Below are 24,952 nucleotides of genomic sequence, written 5' to 3'. Positions count from 1 at the left end.
TTATAAAACATTTCTGAGACGTTTTTTAAAGTAAATAAATGGAAAGATATGCCACATTTATGGCTGAAAAGCTCAATATTGTTATGGTGTTACTTTTCCTCAAACTAAAACTCAAGATTAAACATAATTCCAATAAAGCCCCAGCAGATTTTTATGTAAAAATTATCAAACCAATTCTAACATTTGTATGGAAATGCACCGGACCTAGTATAGCCAAAACAAACAAACAAACAAACAAAACCCAAAAACCTCATTCAAAAAGAAGGACAAAATTAGAGTGCTAACATTACCTGGTCCCAAGGCTTATTATAAAGCTACAACAATCAAGAGAGTGTGGTTTTGGCATAAAGATAGACAAATACATCAGGGAAACAAAATAGAAAGTCCAGAAATAGACCCATGCATATATGAAGAACTGATCATCAATAAAGCTGCAAAAGCAAACCAGTGGTAAAATAATAATCTTTAAAATAAATAATGTTCAACAACTGGATAACCATATGAAAAAAAACACAAAAGTATAAAAAATCCACTGCAAATAGATTATGGATGTCAATGTAAAACCTAAAACTGTAAAACTTTGCAAAAGAATATGTAAGAAAAAAATCTTTGTGACCCTAGTTGGGCAAAGATTACTTAGACCCCTTTAAATAAATCAATTTTTTAAAAAATTACAAACTGAGCTTCTTCAGAATAAAAGCCGTTGTTCTTCAAAAGACAACATTAAAAAAATTAAAACACAAGCTACACTAAAAGAAACTATTTTGGAGTCATGTATCTGATAAAGGACTTGTATCCAAAATACAAAAACCACCCTCAAAGCACAATAGTGAGAAAATGAATAATACAATGTTTCAAAGGACAAAAAGTTTTGAAAAGATAACTTCATCTGTTCAACTGGTGGCAAATAAACTTAAGCGTGTTCAACATCATTAGTCATTAGGTAAATGCAAATTAAGCCCTCAATGTGATACACACCTATTAGAATGGTTAAAATGTAAAAGGCTGAGCATAGCAAGTGTAGACAAGGATGCGGAACAAGTGGAATACCCATGTGCCGCTGGTGGGAATAGGAGATAAGAACTATGAAAAAAATAGTTTGGCAAATCATAAAAAGGTAAACTTACACCTACCCTGTGATCCATTCATTTCACTCCTAGGTATCTACCCAAAGGAAATGAAAGCTTATGTCTATAAAAACATTTGTACATGAGTGTTCACAGCGGCTTTATTAGTAATAGTCCAAAACTGGAAATAACCCAATGACCATCAACAGATGAATAAATAAAGTATAGTGTATTTGACAATGGAATAGTACTTACAAATAAAAGGGAATAAACCATCAACACTCAATACAACATGGGCAAACTTCAAAATAATTGTGCTAAGTAAAATAAGCCACATAAAAATGAGTACCTATTGTATGATTCTATTTATTTAAAGTTCTATAAAATAAAACTAATCAATGGAACAAAAGGTAAGAATAGTGGTTGCCTGGGAAAGGGGTGGGAGAGAGGCTAAGGGGAGGGAGAGATTACAAAGAGGTATGCAGAAACTTTTGGTTGTGATGGATATGCTCATTATCTTGATTATGGTGGCAGTTTTGTAGGCATATACGTGTGTTAAGATTTATCAAAAATGCACACTTTAAATATTTGTATTTCTATGATATCTCACTAAAGTTGTAAAAAAAAAAAAAAAACTAAGAGGGTCTGAGATAAATGCCCTACACAGAGGTCCCATAGGCTGTGAGCTGGCCTAAATTAAGATTATGTCAAAGACACTGAGACTGAAAGTGATTCAGGTCATCTAACACTTCATGCAAGGATTGCCTACATAACTTAAGGCAGCCACCCTGAAGAGGCTAAGCTAGATCCTGTAAAACTTTGCTATATCCAAGGCTGAAATGAGAATGTCAATGGGTCATGACTTGACCCAACTTAAAAATATTCAAAAGGTTGGAACAATAAAAAGAGAACCTGGGAGCCTGGTAAATGGACTAGGTTTTCCAGTAATATTTTTGCAATTAGCTAACTGTGACCTGGAGCATATCCCGTGGTGTCTTAGACTATCACTATTTTCATCTATAAATTTCACATGTTGGACTCATTTTATAGAATCCCTTCCAGAGCTATAATGCAAGATCTAATCCTATCTTCTTTCTTTTCTGCCATTGTGTTTTTCTATGACCTATGAAAATATACATGTGTCTAAGGTCAAGAGAAATACCAGAAGAGGAAGATGTAAATTAAGAGATGATATTTATTCACATATCACACAAGTGGCAACAACTGTTCACCACCATTAGAGTGAGTCCCTCAATCACCAAAGACTTATTAAGCTCCTGTAGTCCATAGTTGTTTATTGTGTTTAAAGAATAAGTGTAGTATTAATAGTTGGTCAGCATGTTCTTTATACGTACAGGCTCAAAGAGGAAATGAAAGGTATTTTAGGCGGCACCAGCTTTTAGTAACATAAAAATTGAACTGAAAAGAAACCCCCTAAATATTTGTGGTTAAAGTTCCTGCCAAAATTCAGCTTTTCTAAGATGGCCCTCAACCACAAACCTACAGTTAGGGATTAACCTCTTGAGTCAAATAATAATAACGCTAAGTGTGCCTTCAAGTGGTAGACATTATTACTCCAGACAAGAGATTGCAGCGGAATTTAAAACTCAAAAATAGTACTAAAATCTAAGATCAAGGGAGAATTTTCCTTGAGTTTTAAGGACTGGAAAGAAATTCAGAATTGGAGCGCTCTTAAAGAAGTACTATTTCTTTTTGACGCGAATGTGCAGCAACATCTTTCAATAAGCTCATCCTTTGCTGGGCTAAGATCATTCTCCTACCTTAGGTGTATGCTCAGGAATAGAAAAGTGCATTACTTTGGTAAAAAGGAAAATTTCTGATGGTAAGTAACATTATACAAAAATTTTAACTTTAAGGAGTATTATTCTAAAGGGTCTAATCTTGTCAGGAAGAATAGGCTCACAGATACTCAAGGATTTTTCTTAAAATTCTTTTATTTTTTTCTTTTTTTACCATTTTAAGGAACCTGGAGATCTGGCCCCAAACTCTTTTTAGCCAAGCAAGTCTATTTATCTATTTCATGTCTTTTCTGTTATATGAGAATATTTGACTCATTTCTTCATCCAGCAAATATGTAATGGACTTCTTCTTTGTGTCAGACAGCATAACGTTTGTGGTTGATAGAAAAGAAGGGAAGATACGGTGTGCAGACATGTTCCTAGTCCTTGAGGAGTTCACAGACCACTAGGGAAAACAGGTACTTAACTAAGGGAGAAGAGACCCTCTCTCTGTTCAGCAGCATAGAAGTCTCTATGGAGAGATAGTGCTTGACCTAAGCTTTGAAAGAGGTATTACTGGGATTTCGTTATAGGCAAGAGGGGAAAGAGGATTTCAAAGATATCACCATATGCAAACGCTCAGGTAGCAAAGTATCACTGGTACTTTCTGAGACAGGGAAGTTATAAAGTTTAGTTTCAGCAGTTATGAAGTTGGCATGGAAAGGTAGAAATGAAACCATCAAGACCTGGGTACAGTCTAGAGTGAGACGGTGGGGGGCAGATCTTAGAGGGTGTTGAACATAGTTTAAGATATTTAGATATGAAATTATTGGGATATACAAAGACTTTTAAGCAGAGAAATGGGATGATCAGATTTGGGCTTCAGAAATGGAACTTAAACCAAAGTAGTTTTCAGGTCTCTAAGAAGCCCTACCAAATAGTGCTACTTTTCACGGAGTTCTACCAAGTGTCAAGTGGACCTCAGTTGCAGGTAAGGAAAATGGACAAGGGAGACAAGAGAGGCCAGGCCCAATCCTCTGATTGCAAAGACATCAGAGGCTTCTCCTTCTATCTGTGTGGTATAATGGGGTTTTTTTGGATGCACCTGAGAGTTAGCTTGATTTTAGAAGATTTGGCTGCATTTTTTTAAAGTTTGCAAGCCACTGGTGTAGAAGAACTACAAGGAAACTCTACTATCATCTGGGAAAAGAAAAGGTTATTGCAGTAGGCCAGGTACCAGATAACACAAACCGAGGCAGTAGAAGTGAGGTTGCTACTTGTGTTCATATATTAGAACGTTGAGAAACAGAGTAAAACTCAGAGAGAGGGAAGTACATGAATATTAATCAACTGATCTTTGACAAAGGAGCATATGCAATGCAATAGAGCAAAGATAGTCACTTTAATAAATGATGCAGGAACAGCAGGACATCCATGTACAAAAATAGTAAATCTAAACAAAGACCCCACACTCTTCGCAAAAATTAACTCAAAGTTTATCACAGACTTAAATGTAGAACACGAAACTATAAAACACACTGAAGACCACATAGATGAAAACCCGGATGACCTTGGGTATGTCGATTACTTTTAGATACAACACCAAAGGCACAATCCATGCAAGAAATAGTTGGTAAACTGGACTTCATTAAAATTCAAAAATTCTGCTCTGTGAAAGACACAGTTACGAGAATGGAAAGGCAAGTCAGAGACCGGGAGAAAATATTTGCAAAAGAGACAGCTAAGCACTGTTATCCAAATTATACAAAGAATTCTTAAAACCCAAAGACAAGAAAACAAACAACCTGATTTTAAAATGGACAAAAGACACCTTAACAGACACCTCACCAAAGAGTTAGGGGTGGCAAATAAACATTTTAAAAAATGTTCAATATCGTATATCGTCAGGAAAATGGAAATTAAAATGAGATACGACTGCACACCTAGTAGAATGGCCAAAATCCACAATACTAATGACATCATATACTGATAAGGGTGCAACAAAAGGAAACCTCACTCGTTGCTGGCAGGTACAAGATGATAGAGCTACTTTGGAAGACAAGTGGACATTTCGTATCAAACTAAACATACTCTTACCATATGATCCAGCAATCACACTCCTTCATATTTACCGAAAGGAAGTGAAGACATGTCCACACAAAAACCTGCACATAGATGTTTGTAGCAGTTTTAGTCATAATTGCCAAAATCTGGAGGCAACCAAGATGTTCTTGGATGACAATAAATTGTGATGCATCCATACGATGGAATATTATACAGTGATACAAAGAAATGAGCTACCAACCCATACAAAGACACAGAGGAATCTTAAATGCATATTACAAAGTGCATGCATGTTACAAAGTTGCAAGAAGGTAATCTGAGATGGCTTCATGCTGTGTGATTCCAACTATATGACATTCTGGGAAAGGCAGAACTATGGAAACACTAAAAGATCACTGGCTGCCAAGATTGGTGGAAAAGGGGGTTGAATAGGTGGGACAAGGAAGAGGATTTTTAGTGAAATTACTTGGTACGATAGTATAATAGTGAGTATACGTCATTACATATTTCTCCAAATCCACAGAATGAACACCCAAAGTGAACCCTAACATAAACTCACTCTGGGTGATAACGATGTACCACTCTCAGGTGGTTAATTGTAACAAATATGTGATTCTGGTGGAGGATGTTGATAACAGGGGGGCTATATATTTATGGGACAGGGGGTATAGAAGAAATTTCTGCACCTTCTGCTCAATTTTGCTATTAAACTAAAACTGCTCTGAAAAGTACAATCAGTTAAAAAAAAAAAAAACAAAAAAAAAAACCTCCGATTACTTCCCACTGCAACCAGAATAAAAGTTAAACATTTCACCAGCAAAAAAAAAAAAAACCCACCCACCCACACACACACAAACAAAACAAAACAAAAAAAACTCACTAAATGCCCATCCCTTGTGTGCATAACAGCTTTGATTTGATTAGTAAAAATAAAATTATCTTTATAAAATACCATTCTAAATATATATTAACCCATTTGATGATTGTGATTAATATCATCATTTGTATTTTACAGGTGAGGAAATAGAGGCAGAGGTTTTGTGGTAAAAAATCTCAGGAAGCCTGCAAATGACCATGTTCAATGATACCATTTACAATACCTCTCTTCTAAGCTGAAGGATTGTTTGACTTAAGCAAATATGACTTCCAATATATAATTTATGTTAGTTAGTATATGATAGAGATAGTTAATATTTGTCTGTTGTAGAAAGAATTAAAATGATTGGAAATCATTTTAATGGAAAGAGCCCAAATTCTCAACTGTCTATTGACTGGTGAATGAATAAAGAAGCTGTGAGATATAAATATATATATATATAAATATATATATATAAATATATATATATATGTGATTATATATATATATATACATATATATATAATCACACATATACACAATGGAATATTACTCAGCCATAAAAAATGAAATCTTGCCATTTGAAACGATGTGGATAGAGCTAGAGTGCATTATGCTAAGCAAAATAAGTCGGAGAGAAACAAACACCACATGATATCACTCATATGTGGAATTTAAGAAACAAAAAAAATGAGCAAAAGGAAAAAAAGAGAAAGAGACAAACCAAGAAATAGACTCTTAACTATAGAGAACAAACTGAGGGTTGCTGGAGGGGAGGATGGGTTAAACAGGTGATGGGTACTAAGGAGGGCACTTGTTGTGATGAGCACTGGGTGTTATATGTAAGTGATGAATCACTTGTTCTACTCCTGAAATTATTATTATACTGTACATTAACTAACTAGAATTTAAATAAAAGCTTAAAACAAGGGGCACCCAGATGGCTCATTCAGTTAAGCCTCTGACTCTTGGATTCGGTTCAGTTAATGATCTCACAGCTCATGGGTTCGTGCCCCGAGTTAGGCTCCACGCTGACAGAGCCTGCTTAGGATTCTCTCTCCCTCTCACTCTGTCCCTCTCCCACTTGTGTGTGCATTCGCTCTCTCTCTCTCCCAAAAATAAATGAATAAACTTTTAAAACCTTGAAACAAACAAAACAAAAAAAAATTTTAACAATTCCCCTAAATTCAGCAGAAGCTGAGAAAAAAATTGGCATCATTAACATATCACTGATGTTAAAGAAATTCTCTGCTTACAGAAGCTGGAAGTCAACTGAATACCAATTTAACTGGGAAGAATTGGAAGATGGATGTGATTACTGACAAATAATAGTTAACTTGTAGACCCTCCTCCCAGGAAAGGAACTAGCTTGTTGGGAGACAGTCCAGTCTTGAGGCGAGGTAGTGTGTGGCCACGTAGCCATTTTGTCTTGTTGCATGACAGTTTCCATGACAGATCATGATTCAGGGGCATCATTTAGCTAGGAACAGTCAAATAACACGAAGAGATTTCATCAACAGTTTCCAAGATGAGTCAGCCATTTCAAGTAATTGGATTCAAGTGTTTTGAAAATTATTGAATAATTTGATGTGTTGCACTTCACCTTCAATCACTTGGTAAGCAGTATTACATTTTATATTAGATTTGGAGAAAAAGGGCATGTATTTTAAAGTTGTGATCTACATATTAATTTATATCAATACTAATTATTAAATATATCAATTTCACTCCTTGATCCAATTGTAAAAGTGAAAAAAACACAAAATAAAGAACTCAAAGGGTTGAAACTCAATAGGCTTACCCCTATTTTCTTCCAGCTACCATTTAAGAAACAATAATAATCACAGTAAAACTGACCACATACTTGAGAAGTCAATATAATCCACTTCAGTCTTTTTCATGAGAAAGTTTCCCTTTAGGTCCTATGATGCAATAAACAGGTCTGTAATCTTACATAATCTTAGGTAATGCCAAGTACATATATTCTAGAAACCCGAGGACAAACCCAGATAAAAAGTGAGTAGCATGGAGAAGCCTTGGAAGTCATACATGTTTATAGGTAAATTTATTACAGTATCTAACAAAACTTCCTTGAATTCTGAAATGTATAGTATGTACATATTAAGCAAAGATTAACTGGTAAAATTCATGAGGAGATTAGAGAGATGGAAAATAAAGGTGTGAAGAGAGAGATCTAAGTATTGGTTTATTTGATCTGCGCTGCTTAATCCATGTTCAACGATTGGGCTAATTAACAAATGACACTATATTTAAATTGCATTAATATGTTTAGATTTCATACTGCTTTCATATCTTACTAGGAACTCAGATTTTGAAATTATTATTTTTCAAGATATGCAAATGAGAGGCAATTCGTGAATTTGCTGATTAATTGTAGGAGACTGCTTCATGTACCAAAGTCTGCTACCATTACTTTCTGGCAGATGGCTTCACTAAGATATGAGCTATTACAACTCATCTCACATTAAGGTGGGTTATCTTCAATGTCTGTCTACTACACACACACACACACACACACACACACACACACACACACGTTAACAAAGTAAAGAAGTCAACCCCTGCCCCATTCCTCTCAGAAAGGATCTCCTCGTAGAAAAGGATTTAGGCTGAAGAAAGCAGATAATTCTAAAAGATCCCTTCAGCCAGCTGCTGAGTCTTTGGAAACTGATGAACCTGATGGTGGTAGAAAATTCAAGAGGACAGAGTACAATTAATGAAGAATATGTCATTTGATTATTGTTGTTTTTTTTAACTTTATCTTATTTATTTATTTTGAGAGAGAGAGCGTGCACACATGAGCCTGGTAGGGGCAGAGAAACAGGGAGAGAGAGAATCCTAAGCTAGCTCCACGCTGTCAGAATAGAGCCCAATGTGCGGCTTGACCTCACAAACCGTGAAATCGTGACCTGAACCAAAATTGGATGCTTAACCAACTGAGCCACCCAGGTGCCCCGGTTATTGTTTTTCAAATTATGTTACATTTTATTTGTAAAACTATTCAAAGACTATGATACTCTGTAGACTAAGAAAATATGTTTTTTGTTTATATGTGCTATGAAACTTCCTTAGAACCTGAGAATTGTAACAAATTATAATTTTAAAAACAGGCATTGACTACATACCTAACATGCGGTAAGCACTGAGCCGTAAGTTTTACATGCATTATTTTATTTAATCTTCACATCTTTACCCGGTAGATACTGTTACTGTGTTCTTGTTACTGATTATCAATCTAGGGTTTAATGAAATTAGCTAAACCAGGAGAGCTAACACCATTTGTTAAAGAGCTGGGGTTTTAAGGTCTACTTTGCAGCAATAACACTCTTATTCTACACTATACAATACTGCCTTCAAATCATAGAATTTCAAGTGCTTTAAGGTGTATAAAGAACTTCCAAAGATTACTTTCTTTTAACCCTTATAACCACGTTCCAGAGATGCACATCGTACGTTGTGTGTGGAGGCCACACTCAGACCCAAGGCCACCACTGTCTTCACCTTGGCCTAATTTCACCTTTCACCTTGGTCAAATCTGAGCACCACTTTCTTAACTAACAGCCACGATCATTTAGATTTCTAAACAATAGCCATGGAGGGGAAGATGTTGCCATGGTAGCATATAACACTCACTATGGAATAGCTAAAATATGAAAATATTTTTCTTAAATTATTAAGTACTTCTGTTTAATTTAGCCTGTCTTCCTACCATGAGGTATTCTAAAGATAACAAGCGGGGGGGGGGGGGGACTTTTTTTTTAAGCTAATAAAAATCATGTCCCCTATGGTAGTGGTGATCATTTTAAAGTAGGAGAGGTTTGTAGATAAGTCAATGATGGAAAAAAGTAGGAAAAGTAGAGAGATTTTGTATCTTTGCCTTTAACTAGAATTTTAAATATTCTCAGTAGTTCATTTATTGGGAGATTTACTTGGTGTTTTCTAAATTTTTAACAAAAAGGAGAGGATAAAATTGAGGATGTTTCATTAAATTACTTCATAGATCTAATTGCTGAAATCATCTTTCAAAGCCATTTGGGATGGGGTTTTAGAGAACTCAGCATTTCCCTTCTCCCATACTGAGACCAATGGTGATGATTTAATAGATAAACAGAATCTCGCTATTGATTAAATATGCCAAGGCAACATTTATCTTTTGGTTATTCTTACTACACTGACATTTGAAAACCAAAGAGCTTCTTCCTTTCACTTAACCAGATATGTAATTGGTGTTTCTTCAGATGCATACTTAGCTTGCAGAAACAATGCGTTTGGCAAAAATAATAACAACAATAAAGATGCAATGGAGAAATGTTATATAATGTGAAATTATACTTTATATGCTCTTTGTTATATGTTATATTTTAGTATGTACATAATTATTGTACAGGCTGTTTACAGAAAACCAGATATGCTGTACTTTGTGGAAGAGGTAAGAATTTTTCAAGCATAATTTTGATTCCATGTGATTTTTGCATGCTCTAACTTGAGAAGTTAGCCCCCTGGTAAGATGTGGTACTGCTGTATTCAAAATAAAAACAAGCAGCTTTTAATCACCTTCTTTTTTTAATTAAGACTAAATTCCAGTATTAAAACGTCAATATTTACTATGAAGACCCTAAAGTTTCTTCATAAACATTCAAATTAAATGATATGCAAATGTATACCAAATTTATACTGGCCACTAGGTCACTTCAGCATGGAAGAATCAAATGCCATGTATCCAAAAAAAAAAAAAAAAAATTAAGTGCAACCATTACTCTTGATTCAGAAACCTGAATAGCTCACTATCCTTCTGTATCTTTTTCTTTCTTTCTTTCTCTAATTTTTTTTGTCCCTTAAATGTCAATGAAGCAACTGAGAGTAGTTGACCTCTTTAACCTCGAAGGGAACCCTAAAAGCATTCCGTGCCCTCCTGCATCGAATGGCACTGAATTAAGGTGGGACATCTTCCCTCTGGAGCTCATCTGACTTCCAGCCTGCAACCTCTTACTCTTAAGCGTTAACAGTCTCAGCAACTGCAAAGAAAACAATATAAAAGCTCCTCATGGATTAACAGACCATTACTGGTCGTCGACACTTCAGCAGATGAAACCCCCTTGATCCCAGACTATAAAAACGCCTTCTGAACACTCTTCAGCAACTCTTTGATTCTTGGCCCAAGTCTTAATTTTCTCACAGTACTGAAGCTCTGTATTTCATTAGAGATATCACCTTAAATCCCTGTGTGTCCTTACTTGTTTGAATGGGGTTTCTCTTCTCCAGATTCATCTGTATCTATTTTGAAGGTGAACTAATAAATATCAAAATATGTTTTTGAAAACTACTGATGGTAAGGGACAGGGTTGGGCTTTTTATTAGCTTGTTTTTTAGATAAAGCCCAAAGGTGACGAGCCCGAATTTTCCTCATTTCAAATTCGTATCATATAATCACTTTGTATTGAGTCCTGAGGTTGAAAACACCAAAAACACCCCTGTTAGGATTGAGTTCAGCTTTTATTCCACAGCCGAAGTTATTCTTGCACTTTCTGTCTCAACTAACTTAGAGAATTTCGAATGGTGATAACCAAAACTCACAAAATCTTTTCACCCCACACAATATAAATAATATTGTCACTAGAATTTGAGTCTATAGTTCTCCTCTAAAGGCAAAATATGAAAACTCGAATCTTAGTACAAGCTCAACTCTTAGTGTGCCAAATGTTGTTTATTCAGGCTGCTTTTTTGTAAATGCATTCTAATCTATACAACAACAACAACAACAACAACAACAACAACAACAACAACAAAATGCTTTTTTTCCCTGAGGCATTAGTTCAATCTGCTGCTTGATCCACAAACACATAGCCTACAGTATCACTGCTTCCTTTTTACTTATTTAAAATGATAATAGTTCCACGGTTTTTTCTTGATAGATTAAGTAACACATGCCTATTGAAAATTTTCACAATCCGAAAAAAGAAAAAAGAAAAAAAGGAAGAAGAAATAAAAGGGAACCGAAATTATTTTTTCCTCTGATATTGTTTTAGCTAATGAAATTATTTAGTTGAAACTGAAATTATTTATCATGGCATTAATCACAATAGAAAAAAAATGGATAGCCAGCAAAGTCCCCATCTTTCAGGAATTTATAATGCAAAACTATGTGCCCATGTCTCTGGGTCAGCCATTTGTCACTCAGGAATCTAGTAGAAAATCAATCCAATTGGCCTAAAATTACATTAGCATTATTTAAGATATTAAACTAATTAGATAAGAATGACTGTTTAGCTCCAAGCTAAGTCCTAATCATTCCAATAGAATTATCTGCCATAAGTAATATAAAGAGATCAAAATATAGAATAGATAGCAAAGACTTTTTTACTATTAGTAAGTCACAAGTCCTAGGAGAAAGGGTGGGAGCCTAGCTTGGGGCATGATTAAGGCAAAGATAACTCCTCTAACTTTTATATTTAACTAATTAGAAATTTAAATGTTTCATACTCAAGATTATTAATCAAACCGGGGGCACTTGGGAGTTGAATTAAACACTTATAAGGAAGATAGAATTATTCTGAATCATGCTTATTCTAAATTAAATATTTTTGTTACACGGGTTCGGCTGAGACAGATGTGTAAGTACCTCTAATCACACTATCGTTGGACCTATGTGAACATTGACTTCCATCCCTACCAAATCTTTTCTTTATCTGAACATTAAAGACACATTGCACAGGTGGGCAGGTGAGAGCTGAGCATAAAACTGAGTCAGAGAAATCCCCTAAATTACTCTTCCCAAAAACCAGTGCCATACAAAGGTGGATGGATGGAATTTGATGGCCAGCTGGGGAGTCGCTGCTTATTACGTGACCTAAGGCAGGTCAGAGATTTAGTTTTCTAGCCAATCAGAAGGAGGGTAATAACCTATTTTGTGAGAATATTGATAAATGCAGTGAGAAAATACACCAAGTACCTGGAACAAGGCAGATTTTGAATCATGTTTTGAGTTATTTCCATTTCTTTTGAAAATAAGAGATGGGGCGCCTGGGTGGCGCAGTCGGTTAAGCGTCCGACTTCAGCCAGGTCACGATCTCGCGGTCCATGAGTTCGAGCCCCGCATCAGGCTCTGGGCTGATGGCTCAGAGCCTGGAGCCTGTTTCCGATTCTGAGTCTCCCTCTCTCTCTGACCCTCCCCCGTTCATGCTCTGTCTCTCTCTGTCCCAAAAATAAATAAAACGTTGAAAAAAATTAAAAAAAAAAAAAAAAGAAAAGAAGAGCTACAACACTCTCCCATAAAAATGAAAATTATCGTGGGGTGCCTGGGTAGCTCAGTCGGTTAAGCGTCACACTTCAGCTCAGGTCATGACCTCACGGTCCATGAGTTTGAGCCCCGCGTCGGGCTGTGTGCCGACATCTCAGAGCCTGGAGCCTGCTTCGGATTCTGTGTCCCTCCTCTCTGCCCCTCCCCCACTTGCACTCTGTCTCGCTGTCTTTCAAAAATAAATAAATGTGAATAAAAAAGGAAATTATCCAGCTGCTCCCATCACTGAAGGCTTTTAGAAAGCATCTGTAAGAAACAGTGTTACACAATGTATCATGTATACTAAAGCAACATTGTCCCTACCCTAGAAACCCTGTAATCCAAGGTTGGCAAAGCTGATGAATTTAAAAAACCTAAGTACAAAGGGGATAGCCATTCTAGAGGCACTTTCATATGGCATCCTGAAAAATAGCATCCTGCCCTTAATAATGAGAAATTGTTTGGTTGATCATTCACCCTTTGCATGATACACATGTTAGAGAAATCAATTCATTAAAAAATAGATTGGGTGCTTATTGTGGGTTATTAATTTTGAAAAGCGATAATTACTAAAGCTAGTGGATGACTGTCCATAAAGAACATAATAGCATACCACCTGCTCCGAATATGTGACTTCGTACAAATGTGTATATGCATACGCCTGCATATATAAATGTAAGTTTACATATTTATTTATATTCCAAGTATTTCTACAAAATATTTTATATGACTTATAAAAATATATATAATACAAAATAATAAAATATATATAATCAGAGAGAAAGAGACTCTCCCAGTAAAAAGACCGTGAAAAATTGTAAGCACATAAAAGCAGGCCTTGAAGTCCTAAAGTCAGTTGCTAAACGTCAATTGCTAATTCGGCCCTGACTTCCCTAAGGGTCAACAGAGGTCAAAATACAGAGGAAACACAGACTCCAGTATCCAAACCGATCGTAAGACTGGACATCCTGATTGCCTCCAAGAAGCAATGTTTATCCTTACACTGAGATTCAGTCGAAGTTTCTCTACTGAGGTTTCTCACACATGGGATACTAAAGGACAAAGTGGACAATGCAACAGGAACTCTTAGAAAGTAAACTAGATTTAATTTTTTTTCAGAAACTATATTCTGAGAATACCACAGTGTAAGTCCAGTGAACTAAACCGAAATTGACTTTGTGGGGAAAATCCCCCGCAAAGAATGTTACTGGCCAAATCATAAAACAAAGGAGATAAAAAGACAAAACCCTCCTGTCCCATTTTCTCACTTGTGAAATGAGGGAAGTGGGCTACATCAGTTCTAAAGTTTTTGGCCCACCACAGACCTCCACGATAGCTACCCTGAATGCTTGGGTACTAATATTTATATTAAAAGAACAACAAAAATGTCATTAGTAAAGCTAAGAAAGGGGAACATTTGGAGAGGAAGAAATACCGTATCTTGGGTTGACTGGCAATCTACCATTTCTCTGAGCGAACTGTATGCAGAGAAAACTAGTTCCCACAAACTGGAGGCCTGTTGGCAGTGAGCTTTGTTTGAGTCATTCTAGCAAACATGGTGTTTTTTCACTCACTATCAATCTTCTAAAATTAGAAGTTTTCACATTAAAAATGTGAATTTCTGGCTTTTATTAAAAGAGTTGGGGATATGCCTGGATAGCAACCATCAGCTGAAGCTGCATGGCCAAGGTCATACTCTAGTACGAAGTCACATGTTCCTCGGTGTTCCTTACCGTGAAATTAAGTCAGCTGACTTTCGTCATGGGACTTGTGCTATTTGCTTTATGTCACAGATTAAGGAGAACAAAACATAAAATATCTCATATCCAAATTTCCCTTTCAAAAGTGAAAAGATAACAGATGGATGAAAACAGCTTATTTCAAGAAAAATTAGACCTCACTTCTCAGTGGAAGTAAAGAAGATGGCTACCTAGTAAAATATGATAGTTGATATGACCTGGAAATGGGGAGACATTGGCCAAAAAGCACTAACTTCCAGTTACAGGATCAGTCAATTCTGGGGGTGTAATGTACACACCATGGTGATAATAGTCGTTGCTACAAGAGCTCTCAAATGTTCTCACCACAAAAGAGACATGATAATAATGTGTGGTGATGGAAGCGTCAGCCAAAGCTATGAGAGCAATCATTCTGCAACATGTAAGTGTATCAAATCAACATACTGTGCATCTTACGGAATGTATTATGTCAATAATATCTCAATAAAACTAGAGAAAATAGGGGCGCCTGGGTGGCGCAGTCGGTTAAGCGTCCGACTTCAGCCAGGTCACGATCTCGCGGTCCATGAGTTCGAGCCCCGCGTCGGGCTCTGGGCTGATGGCTCAGAGCCTGGAGCCTGTTTCCGATTCTATGTCTCCCTCTCTCTCTGCCCCTCCCCCGTTCATGCTCTGTCTCTCTCTGTCCCAAAAATAAATAAACGTTGAAAAAAAAATTAAAAAAAAAAAAAACTAGAGAAAATAAATTGCAAAGAATGGAAGAGGAATCTGAGATTAGGAGATCCTCAAGAGCTTTTATTAATCACAATGTATTAAACTTATTTGGATCTTGGGGCTTGTGAGTGGCTCAGTCAGTTACACGTCCAACTCTTGATTTTGGCTCAGGTCATGATCTCACAGTTAATGAGTTTGAGCCCCACGTCAGGTTCTGTGTGAACAGCATGGGGCCTGCTTGGGATATTCTCTCTCTCTCTCTCTCTCTCTCTCTCTCTGCCCCTCCCCTGCTCGTTCTCTCTGTCTCTCTCAAAAATAAATAAACATTAAAAAAATTATAAACTTTCTGGATCTTGAGTCACATAAAGCAATTATAAATATTAAAAATATGATCTGTTGGGTACATCTACCCGACTCTTTCACAACAGTTACACAGTACCCAAAGGCATTTCTGTTTTATATATAATCTTATACAATAACTTATTTAATATAAAACACCATACTTTGGTTTGACAGGCTGCCTTTACTTCAAAGTATCCCGGAACAACTGAGAAAACAACCAACGATGGTATTTCCAAGAGAAAAGAAAATTATCTTAAAAATTGAACTAATTTCCAGAAACTTATCAGTATATCATTTTCTTAAGGTTTACTCGCATGTGAAAAAAACAAATCATATTTTTTTAAGTTTATTTTTACTTATTTTGAGAAAAAGAGAGACAGCACCAGTACGGGAGGGACACAGAGAGGAGAAGAAGAGACAGAATCCCAAGCAGGCTCCATGCCGTGAGTGCAGAGCTGGATGCAGGGTTCGAACTCACCAGCCAGGAAATCATGACCTGAGCCAAACCCAGAAGTCAACCACTTTGCCTGGGTAGTTCAGTCGGTGGAGCATCCAATTTGGGCTCAGGTCACGATCTTGTGGTCTGTGAGTTCGAGCCCCACATCGGGCTCTGTCAGCACAGAGCCCGGAGCCGGCTTTGGATTTTATGTTTCTCTCTCTCTCTCTGCCTATCTCTCTCTCTCTCTCTCTCTCTCTCTCTCTCTCTCTCTCAAAAATAAATGAGCATTAAAAAAAAGTCAACCACTTAACTAACTAAGCCTCCCAGGTGCCTACATATTATATGTTTTTAATTATATAAAAATATTACAGATTCAGGTGGGGCAACATGTTTATGGGTTTATAAACGCAAGCACATTAGGCTTAATTAAGCCATTATTCTAGCAGCATGTACTGGAGCCTTACTACTATATTTTAATCATATTAAATTCATTAATATGAGGTTGGATATGAACTCTATAATAAGGAAGATTGAAACCTAGCTACATATAACAAGCTGGGTCTGCAAAAGAAAATTTTTAAGGTTAGAAACAAGTGCTTAACAGACCTGGATTTAGAAGTTACACTTCGTCTTGCCTGGAGTGAATCTAGTCCTTGTATCGTTTATGTTAATTACAGAGCTGCTAATCATACTGGGAAGAATACAAAAACCAAATGGAAAAATCATTCAGGATATAAAGTAAGTTCTGATGAGGAGGAAGTGCAATATTGAATTAAAAGTAGCAACCACACACCTGCTGAGCCTCCAGTGTGTAAGCACAGAGGGGCTCATCAGTTTGTGATTGTTCACTCATTTGAACACACAAAATAGGTTTCATTTCTCTGCATTCTTCTGATACACTACAAAGGCCGAGGAAAAATGCTTAGAAGAACAGTAAAAACAAAATAACCACAAAATTCGTAAGCACCGCACGCAGCAACATTACCACAGAGAACATGAAGAACAACAGTTTGTCGTCCAAATTGTGAGCAGATCTGTGCAAGCGCTCTCACCAAAGCTGAGGGGCACAATCAGGCAGCAGGGGCGTCTAAGAAGGAAGGGCCCAGCTTCCTGGCTCTTCTTTTCCCAGTATCCTCTTCTTTCAGTGGTAAGTTCAAGATACAGTAAAACTTCAAAAACTGGACTAGAATCCCTCATTAACTGCTGGGATTTTTTTCCCCTACTAATTTGGGGGGACAGTGTCAAATCACACATCCATATGCACACACATTCATACTAGATTTAATTAAACAAATGCATAAAACGTTTGTAAATATACCTTGGACTCAGTATAAATTTAACCTCAGGGGCGTCTGGGTGGCTCAGTCGGTTAAGCGTCCAACTTCGGCTCAGGTCGTGATCTCGCAGTTCTTGGGTTTGAGCCCCATGTCAGGCCCTGTGCTGACAGCTTGGAGTCTGAAGCCTGCTTCAGATTCTGTCTCCCTCTCTCTCTGCCCTTTCCCCACTCACACTCTCTCTCTCAAAAATAAATAAATATTAATTTTTTTTTTCTAATTTAACCTCGAACGCTGTGAATCTTTCACATTCACATTTGTGTAGTAAACGCTGACCTACAGAGTGAGACTAGCTTGCAGTGCAGCCTAGCTCTAGCTCGTAGAGTTAAAAGAGGCTTAAGTTCAAATCCCGGCTTTCCCACTTGCTTGTTAAATTAGGAGCCTTCATTGTATTCATCTGTGTAAAATGGGAATCATAATTTACCTCCTAGGGTTGTTATCACAATCGGAAGAAACCATCCATGTCAAGCACATTGGAAGTGGGCACTACACTATCACCAATTCAGTTTTCCTATATAAACTCTTAAAGCAAGTGTGTGTGTGTGTGTGTGTGCGCGCACGTGTGTGTATTAGAAATCTTTTGGTAAGGCAATCTAATGCAGATTTTGTTAATGAATGTACTCTAACCTGCAAATGCAATTCGTTCTAACACCCTATTACATAATTCTCTCTTTTTATTTATTTTTTAATGTTTATTTATTTTGAGAGAGAGACAGACAGAAGTGAGTGGGAAGGGAGCCGAGAGAGTAAGAGAGAGACAGAATGAGTGGGGGAGGGGCAGAGGGAGAGAGAGAATCCCAAGCAGACTCCATTCTGTCACGTTTCATGAACCGTGAGATCATGACCTGAGATGAAATCAAGAATTGGACGCTGAACCGACTGAGCCACCCAGGTGTCCCTAATTCCTTCTTTTTCACAGTGTTATTTTCCTACTTCACCGAGAAGCAAGTACCTACCACCTGATAAGAGAAGCTGAGAATCAGATGGGGCTGGGTTTGAATTAGCTGAGTGACTGAAAGTTACTTAAATTTTCCTATTCTCAGCTCTTTCTTACTTGGAATAATTCTTGGTAGAAAGATTAAAGGGGTCACTTGACACAGAGTAGGACCCAAAATAAATCGTAGCTCTTATCAATATTATAATCTACGTAGTTATTCAATCTTTACATTAAATTTTTTATTACAGTACTCAATATTTAATTTGTATCATAAGTGAGGCTTAACACTAATAACATTTAAAGGATATTTTTAAGTCCTTGAATAAAATGGCTTCACTTTACTACCAATTTCCGTGATTTAAAAGATAAATGAATTGAGTTAATTGGAAGAACAAAAGCTGTCTAGTTTACCAAATTATTGACGTTTGTTGAGCGATGTGGCCTCTTGGGTGAAAGAGAAATGTTAACAGATAAAAAAGGAACATGTGATACTAAGATATTTAGGGAAATGCATGTTGTCACATGTTGATACTCTGGAGCCCTGGTACTTTTCCATGAGATGCAAACACATGAATCATTTTTCCATCTTAGACATGCTCAGACCTGAAAAGAATTCAAAGCATAATAGACGTCCTTTTCCACCAGGATTGAAGAATCAGAATGACAATAACATATTTTTGTAGAAAGAGTGTAAAATCATTCTTCTATTGTTCAGCCTATTTCAGAAAGAACCAAAACTCCTGCCGTGAACTCCAGCAACAATAGATTTTTAAATCAGCAGCTGGTTAATGTTGTAAGAATGAATCATGGAGCAGAAGTGACAGCTGGATAGGATCCAGGGAGCCCAAGAGATACTAGAGATAATTTTGGCATTTTAAAGGGAGACTTTCTTGAGTGCCTCTGACCTGGTGCTACATACATCTCAATTTAAGGTGACAGATAGTGTGATAAAAAACAAAGTACAATTATAATTTAAACCCAAAGGATCTAGACAAATACAAGTGTCTTAAAAGGTGGTGTCTTTTCCAATCAGGCAAAGCATTCACTTCACCCGAGATCTCTTGGTTAAATCCTGGAAATATCTAGTGTTCCACTTAGAACCGTTTAATGTTTATTTTTTTTTATAAGGAATAAATTGGATCTGTTTTATGGTCAAGTTAAAACAAGACTTCTACCTAGAAGCTTGACAGGTAAAGCCACACCAATCTTTTCAGCTTTAAAACCAGTCAAAAAAAAAATCTGTTTTATGCTTCTCAGACTAGACAACAAAGTCATGAGAGGTTTTCCCCTTCAGATTTAGTGTAAATGTCCCCACCTGACACACACAAAAGCCGAACTATCAAACGGAATGATGATACTGGTGTTCAACACCTGCATTTCAGAGCCGCCAACAAAGGGAGACGGAGACTTTGGCCTACACACCTGTCGGATGGGCGGATGCCTTTCACCTCTTCTGCTCCTGATGGGTCCCCACAGGACAGCAGTGGAAAAACACACTCTTCAAAGGGTGATGCGCAGAAGAACAGGCGAACAAAACTTCTGCGTATTCGGAGGTTTATGTGCCGAGTCATAGGGTTTATCTGGCAACATGCTTGGAAGGAAACTATACACTAATAGAAAAAAAAAAAAGTTTAGTTTGCTCCTAAACAAAAATGGGGGGAGGGGAAGGCAAATTTCTAAAAACACCAAAAGAAGATAAATTATTATTTAAAGGATTCTAAATGTATGACATTCGGTAGCAGGTATGGTAGCTAATTTTTACGTTATTACTAGAAAAGGTATCAAGCATAAATACAGCCTATGTATATTTCTGGAAAAAGAATTTTGAAAAACAGTTATCTTATGAATACCAGACACGTATGTAGTTTATAGTCTTTAAACACTTATTTGCATACTTAATTTAATGTCGTATGTATTCGTATCATTTTAAAAATAGTATACAATTGCTTTAATCTACTCTTTTGAAACCTTGAGGTGATAAATGGATGAGTCACTAAGAAATGAACAGGTACAGAACCTGTTTGGGAAATGTTTAACCAAGCTGCTTAAAGTAAGAGAAAAATAAAAATTCTAACAATTGTGTAACTCAAAGTATCACATTATAGAAAATCTGAAAGATTTCACTTGCAATACCACTTAAAATAGCAGTATGTGTAAAAGATAATAAAGTATTAGGACTTTGTATATGTTAAAGCAATTGGGACTTAATTACATCTAAAAATGTTTTTCAAACACTGGGTTAAATGTCTATGTCACCAAACAATAAGACGTCTTTAAAGCGTTTTAATTTATAAAATAATTATTTCAAATTACCCTATGTATCTAAAAGGATTTCACAAAACAAGATTTTTGAGGAGCTTTAATAATGATTTGGATGCACAGAATTCTTTTTTTTTCATCGATAAAAAAATAGGGATATTCAGGTACACCACCGTCATTTCTAACACTGCAATTTGTTTCAAGGCTAGAGGGGGGAAGCTAAAAGTTTGTGTGCATTTCTGATGACAGATGTGGACAGGAGCAGAATCTCTTTGGAGTTTCTGGAAGATGAAAAACAACTTTCTTTCGTGCTCTTTTCTTAAGAGAGAGAGAACAGATTTGTGAAGCTACCACCTAGCCAAATATCAAGCTCTGGAATTCTTCCCAAAAGTTGTGACTGGGTAATGTTTCTATTCAAATGAAGTGACTTAGTCATTTACGTATAATTACCATTCAAGAGAGCAAGTGCACATACGAGACCAGAACGTCTCCAGAACAAACCACCCCTCCGTGGCCATCCTCCTAACCCGTGCTTGAACTTTGGCGGTACTTAAAACTCAAGCTGGATTGTCCACTACCTATAAATGAAGCTGAAATGTGCCGACTGTGAGGATAAGTTTCGAGGAAGCTAATAGGTTTTAGTGTCTGAAACTTTCGGTAATCTGGCTTTAAGTGTCATAGGTCTTTCAAGGTGGATTCCATCTGTCCTATAAAGTTATGTATTGAAACATAATGCATCCCTTTGATCTCCTTTGTAAAAACCCTATGAAGTCAACAAAATGCCCCCATTGACTCAACAGCCAGATCCCCAAACTGTTGACATGAAAGATTTTAACACTTGTAAGTGTTAGTAAACAGTAAGGCAGCTATGTGTTGAAAGCCTCTCAATAAAAGGAGTTGGTGATAGGCTGAGTCTTGCCACAAGTACAGACTGTCCTACTAATATTTTGTACCAAAATCAGACAAAAGAGCATGGTTCAAACCAGAATTAGGCTTGGTAATGTCCATTCACATACAACCCCTAAGTTATTCCCTAATAAAGTATTTATATTTTATTTCCGAATCATTTGAGTTAGGGGAAAAAAGTATTCCAGCAACATAGATTCATAATATGGTAAAGAACATAAAGAATATATACATGGATGTGGACTTACGTATGTATGTATTTTTGTTTGTTTATAATGTTACGTATTTGTGTATATATGTATGCACATATTCAAGGAAGGTGCATAGAGGGAACAGGGTGCAGAGAAAATTATGTTGGCTTTTTCAGTCAGAACGATCCAAGTCCAAATATTGGCTATTACTGCTGAGTAGCCTTGATAATTTTTCTTATCTTTAAAAATGAATAAGTATTAATACCTACTTCACTGATTGTTAGATTGAGATCAGCAATATTAAGCACTTAGAATAGTAGCAATCAACAAATACTATTTCTCTTTTCCTTCCCCATATCATCATCATACCCAGACTTGAGTACAAGTTTTTAATCCAATTTTAGAATTTAATTAGTCTGCTATTTCAGCATTAACCTATGTCCTCAAGTTCTTGAGACATTGAACACAGACTCAGTAGGCTCTTATTGAAAGGCAAGGGAATGTGGTCTGTCTCAGGTTTGCAATTCCCTGCTGATCTAACAAAGCAAAATCTTGTTCCTCCTTCAACAACCTGGTCAGGTGTCATATCCTCTATAAAGACTCCCACAATCCTGCTGGGCAACAATAATTAAATGTTCATTTCTCTGTTCTCCCAAATCTTGGCTCATACTATTAACATAGTACTTATTATATTCCATTCTACTTACTTTTTGTCATGCTGTTATCATATTATTAAATTGCATTATATTTACTTCTTGTCCTATCTACTTTCTCTCAGAGAAATTGAGTTCCATGAGGTTGGGATCCAGGTCTTAGCCTTCCTGATGGGCTTCCTGATGGGCTTCCTGATGGGATCATCATGTAGCACAGAGCCTGGTAGATAGAAACATACAACAAAAAGATAGAGGGAAGCAGGAAAGGAAGCCAGAAGGACTAGTTCCCTACTTTTCTTATACTGTGTCTTTGATCATGGACTCAACAACAAGTAAGGTTTAAAAATAAATAATTCCATTAACTGGAAGAATCAAATAGTTCTAAGTCCTCCCCAATCTTGAAATATGATTCTATATTATTTCAGCATCTCACTTGTGAGCTGCCTCAAAGATCTGCAAATTTTGTAACACCATCTAGCCAAGCATATGACAGATGGCTCTGAGATCAGCACTGTATTTTTGTGTGTGAACCAACAAACATTCTATGCAGGTGGCATCTGTGTACACATATTAGAAATGCTAGAGGCTTTAAGCTTGCAAACAGCGCCCTAAGTGAGGAAATGCACATGCCATGTGAATTTGTATAAGCACAAGAGCCTTTTACCTAATTCAAAATTAGTACTCACGTATAGCTGTCCATTTACAGATTTACTCCCTCTTCTCACCTAGCCAGTCTTACTCACATTCCCTTCTGGGTATAGCTTTTTCCTAGACATTTCCATTTATACACACATATACACACGCACACACATCTATGCACCTACATATACATAAGTGCCACTTTCTCTCAATCATCTTCCACAGTGATTGCCACCGAAGTGATGTGCCTAACTCTCAAATCTGGTCATTTTGCTTCCATACCACAACTTCTACATCATCAATGATAAAGTCAAAACTAACTGTATACCAGTCATAAGCAAATTACCTTCCACTTACCCGTTATACCAGGCTCCCTTGGGTCTCTATTCTTCTGCACATATTTTTTCCAAATACTAAGTTGCCATTTTCATGCTTCTCTTATTTAAAAAAAATATTTCCTTTCCTCTCTCTCTTTTTTCTTTCTTTCTTTTTTTTTTTTTTTTTTGGAGAGGAGAGAGAGAAAAAGGGCACAAGTGAGCAAAGAGCAGAGAGAGGGAGAAAGAGAGAAAGAATCCCACAAGGGGCAGAGAGAGAAGTGGGGCTCGTACTCACCCGATATGGAACTTGAACTCATGAACTATAGGATCATGACTTGAGCTGAAGTCAGATGCTTAACTGACTGAGTCACCCAGGTGCCCTGCTTCTGTTTTCAGGTCAACTGTCAACTTGTCTGAAAAACTTCCAATGACAACACTTTCTCCCTTGCCCACTGAAGAGTTGGATGCCCTGCTACTCTGCCCCCAGGACACCCTGTGTAGATGCATATACCATGCTTCATAAACTGTACTACATTGTTTACATGTATACTTGCCTCACAAGATTGTATGCTACTTGAGAATGGGAATGAAGTCTTATTCATTAATTGTATACTCAGCACCTAGAATCCTGCATGTGCTTACTTATTTGTTAAATAAGTAAGTGACTATATGGATACTATCTATAAAGTATTCATAATAACTTCATAAGGACATCCATGGAATTTCAAAGCTTAAAACAAACACTAGAAGATATCGTTGAAACATTGGGGATCAGAACTAAAGAAGTCGGCATAATAGAGTGGGATTAGTCATACACAAAACGATGCTTGACATTATGTCACATTATCTCCTCTTTTTTAAATGTTTATTTATTTTTGAGAGAGAGAGAGAGAGAGAGAGAGAGAGAGAGAGAGAGACAGGGTGCGAGCGGGAGAAGGACAGAGAGAGAGGGAGACACAGAATCCACAGCAGGCTCCAGGCTCTGACCTGTCAGCCCAGAGGCCAACGTGGGGTTCAAACTCACCAACCACTAGATCATGACCTGAGCCGAAGTCAGACACTTAACCAACTGAGCCACCCAGGCACCCTATGTCATATTATTTCTTTAAGTAAGATCAAGTCAGTTTGAAACCTTTATACAGAGGCATAGATTATATATATATTATATATAATATAATATATTATATATAATATAATTATATAATTATAATATAATATATTATAATATAATATATTATAATACAATATATTATATATAATATAATTATATTATAATATAATTATATATAATATATTATATTATATATAAATATATAAATAAATATATATACACACATATATATACATATATATATACACATATATATACGTATATATATGTGTATATATATATATGTATATATATAATCTGTCTTTCTAACCAAGTACCCCCTTGAGACTCCCAGATAGTGCGAGAGCAGAC

General features: G+C 36.6%; 1 long non-coding RNA gene across 3 annotated transcripts in view; it reads right to left on the bottom strand.

Annotated features, from left to right (window-relative positions):
• LOC121039738 (uncharacterized) overlaps positions 1-23,671 on the bottom strand; it is a 77,702-nt gene extending 54,031 nt beyond the window's left edge. For 2 of the 3 annotated variants that reach the window (XR_005794961.1, XR_005794962.1), the window contains exons 1-2: positions 22,589-22,700; positions 19,948-20,135 (exon numbers count right to left, since the gene is read on the bottom strand). This is a non-coding gene — a long non-coding RNA (uncharacterized LOC121039738). Of the gene's footprint in view, positions 1-19,947; positions 20,136-22,588; positions 22,701-23,530 lie in introns of those variants that run through there. The other variant, XR_005794963.1, reaches the window with a different exon arrangement.
• Positions 23,672-24,952: the final 1,281 nt, after the last annotated feature.

The sequence above is a fragment of the Herpailurus yagouaroundi genome, unplaced genomic scaffold (assembly GCF_014898765.1).
Source record: "Herpailurus yagouaroundi ecotype Mexico unplaced genomic scaffold, PumYag 181, whole genome shotgun sequence".
Lineage (NCBI taxonomy): Eukaryota > Metazoa > Chordata > Mammalia > Carnivora > Felidae > Herpailurus > Herpailurus yagouaroundi.
The sequence above is the reverse complement of the archived record's forward strand: the minus strand, read 5'-3'. Positions and strand labels throughout refer to the sequence as shown.